We start from the raw sequence: 7,801 nt of genomic DNA on the forward strand, positions 1-7,801 counted from the left end.
AAAGACTAGAGACAATTTTGCATTCTGGTTTAATCAGTCAAAGGCAGCTATTCATGCCCACCCCCCCCTCCCCACTCCCCTCCATATCACTGTCTAATTCATTATTGCTATCTATGGAAACACGGGGAAGGAGAATCAGTCCCACCTGTGCAACGAAGAAAAAGGGGAGAAAAAGGTCACGGAGCTAAATCCTATAAACACTTTAAAAACTGAAATGAATCTCTTAGAAAAATCTAATTGAAATTGACTTGAATCTGAGTCCTGTGACCTGGATGGAAAAGGTGGTCGAAGGAGTGTAAGCAGCAGGTAATGATGGGAGGTGAGGTATTGAGCCCGTTTGCTGCAGGGGTGTTTTTGGTATGTTCTTATTTAATATCTCAATTAATGATGTGGAAAAGGAGGTAAATAGTACATTAATGAAATTCACAAATGACAATAAACCAGGAGGCTTGCAAATGTCAGAGAGGATAGCAATAGTATAAATGGAAACTAACAAGGTTAGATATGTAGACGGGCAATAAAATGAGATTCAATGTGGAAAAATGTAGACTAATATACTGAGGAAAGATAATCAGAAATATGAAGAGTCCATGAGAAAGCAAAACCTGGAAAGCATCTGCACGGCAAGATACCTATGCGTGACAGCAAACAACAAATTGAATATGAGTTCTCAAGGAGATATATCATTTTAAAAGACTGGTGCAATTTTGGGCTGCATATGCAGTAGAATAATGTCAGAAGAGGAAACTTATTGTCTATGTATCTGGAAAGATTTCTGCAGAACACTGCATCCCCTTCTAGACACCTCCATAACAGAAGGATGCTACTATGCTGAAAAGGACTTCCTAGAAGAGCAACAAAACTCATTAGGCAAGGGGTGGGCTTGATTTATTAATCTAGGTAATAAGTTATCCTGGTATTAGTTGGGATAGAGTTAATTTTCTTACCAGCACCTGGAGTAGTTCTGTGTTTCAGATTTAGGACAATCATGTTGGTAACACACTGGTGTTTCAGTTCTTGCCAAGAGTGGTCAAGGACTCTTCCTTCTCATGCTGCCCTGCCAGCAAGTAAGTCAGGTGAGATGCACAAGAAACTGGGAAGGGTTGCAGCCAGGACAGCCGACCCCAACTGGACAAAGGGATATTCCAAACCGGATGGTGTCAAGCTCAGCACATAAACTAGGGGGAAAGATAGCTGGGGGCCACTGCTCTGGAACTGGTCAGTGCACAGCGAGCAACTGCATTGTGCATCACCTGTATATTCTAATTATATTTTTAACACTACTGTCCCATCCTCTTCTGTCCTATTAAACTGTCTTTATCTAAACCCAAGAATTGGACTTTTTTTTTCAAGTTGTCTCCCCCATCCTGCTGGAAGAGGGGGAGTGATTGAATGGCTGTCTGGTGTGTAGCTGCCTGTCAGGTTAAACCACAACACAGGGGCAAAACAACCACTGTCTGAAAATATATGAATGATGAACAGAGCGAATGGAAAGGAATTTCTTGGATGCAAACATGCAGTGGGTACAGCTAAATGTAAAGAACAGCAAAATTTGGACAAAGTATCCGAGAATTTTTCAGAAACCACAATTCAGTCTAGCAGGTAATATTCAAATGAAGAATGAATTAGGAAGTCCCACCAAACAAATAATTTGAAACTTAAGCAGGTAAAGCACTAAATGGCAAACCATAGAGAACAATTGTGAACTCATAGGAAGCTGAACTACCTGGCCTAAGCGTTCGTTTCCTACATACAGCAATATTTCTCACATACACTTCTGTCCTAGTCCAAAGTCTAATTGTAGAGTAAAAGCAAAGTGACTGCATACTTTGGCTATTTAAAGTACTGAGAGACAAACAGATGCATGATCTGTTTTTACACAAAACCCACTTCTTTTTCAGCAGACGTGGCTTTTTAGTGATGTGATCCTCAGTATATTTTGTACATTCAAAGGAAAATGTGATTAAGTTACTTATTTGCTTATTCATATCTACTGCCTTTCTCTTTTCACATTTTCTGTACACTATTGTCTTTATTCATTCTCATGTAATATACTAGAACTTGCCTAGTTGCAGTACAAATCTATTCACAGTGAAAAAGGAAGACTGCAATGCTGCAAGGCATTGTAATGCTCCAAGACCCTGGTGTTAAAAGTAACAGGGGAAACAAAGACTGAAAGTGAGATGTAAGCTAAGAAATACATGGATGTAATTTTTCTTGAAGAGAAAAAAATGTGAATGTATCAGTTAAGTAATTTGTGTGTATTTACATGTACCTACTTTACCAAGTTTCTCACTTTTATGCCACCCAGGCAAGTCCCCTTTTATGAATGTCTGCCTTGGATTTTACAAAAAATTCTTCCCATATTCTTCCAAGCCAAACAAAGAGGTAAAAGGTTTTTCAAAGTTTTCCTGTCCTTCTCACTTCCCCTAGGGGTGGTTGGAGAGCTGAGGAAGGAGCACAGCTTATTGAGAAGAAAACTCCTGTTTTTACTGTAATAAAAGGTGGCAATCTTATCATGTATAGATGCTGAAATGATGTATAGACGAAGGACGTTTGCAGTGAAGATTGCCATAGGCAAAACAGCAGATCTAATCAAAAGCTCTGCACGCATGGATGTAGCCAGCCGGTGGGAAAGGAAAGCATTCGCAGCACAGAATCTGGAATTGCTCTTCTGTCTCTCCACGGCTTCCCCACCAGAGCACAGGAGAAACCAGGAGCCTTGACACTCCAGGCAGAGAGGCGCTGAGCCAATGCACAAACTTTTCATGACTCTGTCACAGGATTCTATTAATGTAATAGCAGGTTTATTTTTTTCTTTCTTTTTTTGCATGGAAGCACATGCTGCTATCATCTATCTCCTATCCACAGTCAGTAGAATGAGGTGGTGCTTGTATGGCAAGTGCTGTAAAAATATTTCTATTGTACAAAATAAATTACAGATCAAACACATACATAAAAAAAAGATTATTAACATTTAGAATGCTTGCACTTTCAAAACTGTCAGACTGATAAATGTATGCATGTCCTCAAATTCTCAAGATTACTGAAAGTCAGGACACAAACCACAAGAAGTAAAACACTTTCAGCTAAAGCTACCGCAGAGTTCCTCCTTCACCCCGCTGAGAGTAACTGTGTTAACCTAGGTGTCCCAGAATAGAGGTATTACACAATCTGTGTGTTCCACGATCTGAGAACAAAGACTGAGAACAATGAAGCACAGAGAAATGTGTTAAGGTACTGTGGCAGACACACCTCGGCACTTTTTCTGTTAATTTTTGTTAATCTGCCTGGGGGAGGAGAGTGTTTTTATCTAGCAACACAGGTATTTTAAACTGTACCCTATTTTGGAACTGTCAAAAACCAGTCAGCCTGTAAGTCAACACGTGGGGATTTTTTTCCAGTAGTTGGTTGGGGTTTTTTTCCTGTATGCCGCTGTCTCACCTTGTTGGCCTGCCTATTTAGACTGCAAATCCCTTGGGTGGCAGGACACAGTACCACAGTTTAGACAGTGCCAGGCAAAGTGGGATCCAGTTTTTACTGGGCCGTGTGAACTGCCATGAAGCAGCAAAATAATAATAATAATAATAATAATAATAATAATAATAATAATAATAATAATAATAATAATAATAATAACTACTTACCACCAATCACTGTTGTAGAACCCTGCAGAAACCAAGGGTCAGAGACTCTAAGGGGACAAGCTGGCAGGAGGAAACCTGCACTGCTCCTCTACCATGAAAGGTGATAGCATTTGATTGCAGACACCTCTCCTCCTCCCAGTGTCCTCATTCTTATGGTGTAGCATGAAATGCCTCCCTGGGCACAGAAATCAACAATAACCCACCAGATCTACCTCAGCTCAACATGGCAGCAACCCCAACTACTCCAACCCCTCCCTTGCCCCCCAGCCCATCAGGTATGAGTGTGAGGAGTTCTGCTGTCGGGACAGTGCAAGACAGACAGCAGGATGTTTAATGGTCTATGCTGCTGTCCGAGCCAGACACATGAGCTGAAGCTCTGTCTCTCCACATGCAACTTGGATATCTGGCAAGTCTCAGTGAGACACATTTTCCTCTTGGCCTCCTTTCCTTATTTCTAGGCCCAGCGTTCATATTCAAAGTAGGCGAGGGGGGGGGGGGGAGCAGAGGGGGGCACACCAAACAGTTTTAGTCTGCAGAGAAACAAGAAAACTGGAGGTAAAAGAGGATAAATTCTCAGAAAATACAAAAGCTGAGGGAATTTGCTTGTCTGCAGCATAAAAACAGATTTGGAAGGGGTGACGGGGACTGACTAGCACTCAGTAGCACATCATCGGAGGCAGGGAAGAGACATCAGGCAGGGGGTTGGGAAGCAGCGACCAGCTGCCCCATATGGTCAGCTCTTGGTAGGCAATTTGATTTTCATTTTCTCTGCTGATTGTGCTCATCCCTCTGGTATCTGGATGGAAAAACAATGGTGGAGATAATAGAACAGGATTGCCCAGGGCATTTTTAAGGGCTTGAGAGCCATTCATTCATAGATCAAATCTAGGCCAGAATGGATGCAGGTAATCTGCTGAATGTTGGCTTATATGAAATGTTGCAGTGGTATTTCACAAGTATTCACATAAAAATTGAATAATTCACAACTTTCTTAGCATTCTCAGCAGATAGCTCAGCCTCCACAGCTCTCAGGTCTCTACAGCCTCTTAGTACTAATGACTTAGCTCTACAAATAAATTTAAGAACACAAGTCTATGCAGGTTCTGGGTAATTGTAATTGTGGTCTATTCTGAAAAATGGTTTGAGGCAGTGACGAGTAAAGTAAGGTGTGGGAAAGATCCCATTATTGTACCAGTTCTGACAATAAAAGAAACCCTTCATTCTCCTAGGCTGTTAATCTGGTACCTTCCATGAGCACAAACCTAGAAGAGGTACATATCTAATTTAGGTAGTTGACCTTCCATTGTCTTCCATGTGTTCACAGGATAGTGAGTGACAATGGCACTTGTCATATCCAATTTTTTATTGCATTTTGTCCTGCAGCAAATAGAGAATTTATTATCATTGTCATCATAATTTTAAAATAAATGAATTATCTCATAGGAGAAGAAATCCTCATACTATTATAAAATGTATGTATCTAGTCATGTAGACCATGTTATCTAACACTGCCTTTCTTTTCAAAGAAATTTGAAACTATTTTCTTCAAAGATCACCAAAATAAACATTGACTAACACACATATATACATATATATTATATATTATATATTATATATTATATATTATATATTATATATTATATATTATATATTATATATTATACATTATACATTATATATTATATATTATATATTATATATTATATATTATATATTATATATTATATATTATATATTATATATTATATATTATATATAAATTGGAGGCAAATTATGATGAGTATCCAGACTCATCATATCTGAGTCTGAATATCCAAAAATGTGCCCCAAAACATTTTTAGTTTAAACAAACACTGAGCAAAAGCTATAAAGGTAGAACAAGTGTTTTCTATTTCATACTCAGAATGGAAATCGTCACTGCAACTACAATTCAGCTGTTGATAAGGATGTTCAAACACCACCATGGTGAGACAGCATGGCCTATGTTTACCTGGGAGGCAGGAAACCTCTTTGGCCTTACATCTGGGAGGTCCTTTCTCCTACTCAGTGTCCCCATTTGAAAGGCTGCCTGTTAATGAGTACCTGCATAAATTCATGCTCTCCATGGGACTTGGACACACCACTGCAATGCCATTAACAGCAACAGTTCTGAATTATGTGGAAATCTTTAGCAGCAGGTAGGGAGAGCCATGCCAGAATGCAAAACCAGAAGAAATGGCAACTCAACAAGAAAGTTGAACTGATCGGAAGGTTTCCCATGTGGATAAAAACATGACCACCGTGGTGCAGCAATGCCCTGTTTCTATGATGACAGCCAGCATATAATCATGACAGGGATGTTCAGCCTTTAAACAGCAGCTTCTCCCAGCTCTTCAGCTGCAAACCTCATTTTTGCACGTGCATGTGTACACGAACACATGAATGGAAGAGAGTCCGGATTTTATTGCAATGTGCAGGGTGGGTGATTCAAGCCTTTGTGTAGGAAGTTGACTCACCTCCTTCTGAGTGAAAAAATGTTCAACACAACTGTAATTCCCTCTTTTAACGTAAAGTCAGGCAACATATACAGAACCTTCCAGCTCAGTATTTCCTAAACAGTGGAAACGTGCCTAGAAAGTTTAGCTTTGAAACCTATGACTGCAACTAAACAGGTCTGCGCCTTCATGTCGAGTACCTCGAATCCCTGTGGCTCGGCAGCAGGCAGGAAAGGGGGGGAGGTGAAGTGGGAGGGAGAAAAAACAAGCTGGCTTGGGGGGAGAGGGGCGAGTGTTTTGGGCTTATTTAATAATGCACTAGTAAACAGCTCAGGCACAGAAATGCAGTGCAGTGAGATCCGGAGCTATCCTTTGGAGCCTACTGCTTTAAATTTGCGCGCTGTAGCTTGAAGCATTGCACAAACTCCCGGTCTGCTGACTGCCTCCCTGGAACACAAACACACGGGTGATTGGGAAAGCTGTTTTCCAGCCTGCCCTCCCTCGTTTCTGCCGGGCTGCTTTTGGTGTTTATTTATTTTTAAACAAGTCGTGTACATGGAAAAAAGAAAAAAAATAAAAAAATAAAGAAAGGGGAAAAAAAAGAAAAACGAGAACAAAACCCACACATCTTTAATCAACACCTATTTCCTTCCAGGACCCTGTGATCCTCTATTGATTCCCATTAAAATGCTTTTCTTTTTCTTTGCCCCCTCTGCTGATCGAATTTCAGATCAGCCAGGATGTGCAACTAACCTTCCGGCACAACTGAACCCAACTGACTCACCCAGATCAAAGGCTCGGCGCATTCATTAGAGCCCGGCACAGCCCAGGCAGGATCCGTAATGCAACATCTCCCTTTGCATTGCAATTAACGTGGGGGAGAGGAGTTCTTATTATTTTTATTTTTTGCAAATGTTCTGGCTTTTGATTTTTAAGCGGGGGGGGGGGGAGGGGGGCTGGGGGGGGGAAGAAGTGGTGGGAGGGAACGAGAACAAAAGAGAGATCTTTTTACCCGAGGATGACGTCAGTTTGATGTTACTGACAACTACTGATGCACGTGGAGCAACTGCAGGCAGATCCCCCTTCCCACCCCCCCGCCTCCCGGCACTTCTCAGGGAAACAATATGCGGGGACAGCCCGCGGGACCCGGGAGCGGCTCCGGGTCGCTCCGCCAGGAGCCCGAGCGCCCGCGCCCGCCAGCAGCGGCGGGAAGGGCGGAACAGCTGCGGGCCCAGCGCGGGGAGCCGGCTCCGACCCCGGAATGCTGCTGGCTCCCGCGGGGCACCCGGGCCGAGGACACCGTCCCCGTGGGCCGGCTCCCGCCGGGCGCTCCCTGCCCCCTCCCGAGCCCGGCCCCGCGCAGGCACCGCCGCGCCCCAGCCGCGCTTCGTTCTGCCGCGGGGAGCGCGGCCCCGCCGCCGGGGCGCGGCCGCCCGCAAAACCCGGCCTGGAGCTCCGGAGCGGCGCGGGGTGGGAGCTCGCCTTCGGCTGCCTCGGCGGCGTCGGGAGGAGGCGTAGGTTCAGCCGGGAGAGCTCCCCCGTGGGCTCAAGGCGGCTCGTAGCGTCCCCTCGCAACTTCTGAAAGTCACGGCTGGGTCGGAGCTGCGGCCTCTCCAGCCGAGCCCCTCACGGGGCTCCCGCACCGTCCCCGGCAGGCCGTGTCCCCTCGCTTCACCTGTC

At 43.7% G+C, this 7,801-nt stretch overlaps 1 long non-coding RNA gene across 1 annotated transcript in view; it reads right to left on the reverse strand.

The window, feature by feature from the left end:
• LOC135296713 (uncharacterized) overlaps nucleotides 1-7,021 on the reverse strand; it is a 70,740-nt gene extending 63,719 nt beyond the window's left edge. Inside the window, exons 1-2 of the long non-coding RNA XR_010358734.1 lie at nucleotides 6,906-7,021; nucleotides 3,648-3,822 (exon numbers count right to left, since the gene is read on the reverse strand). This is a non-coding gene — a long non-coding RNA (uncharacterized LOC135296713). The remainder of the gene's footprint in view (nucleotides 1-3,647; nucleotides 3,823-6,905) is intronic.
• Nucleotides 7,022-7,801: the final 780 nt, after the last annotated feature.

The sequence above is a fragment of the Passer domesticus genome, chromosome 3 (assembly GCF_036417665.1).
Source record: "Passer domesticus isolate bPasDom1 chromosome 3, bPasDom1.hap1, whole genome shotgun sequence".
NCBI lineage: Eukaryota > Metazoa > Chordata > Aves > Passeriformes > Passeridae > Passer > Passer domesticus.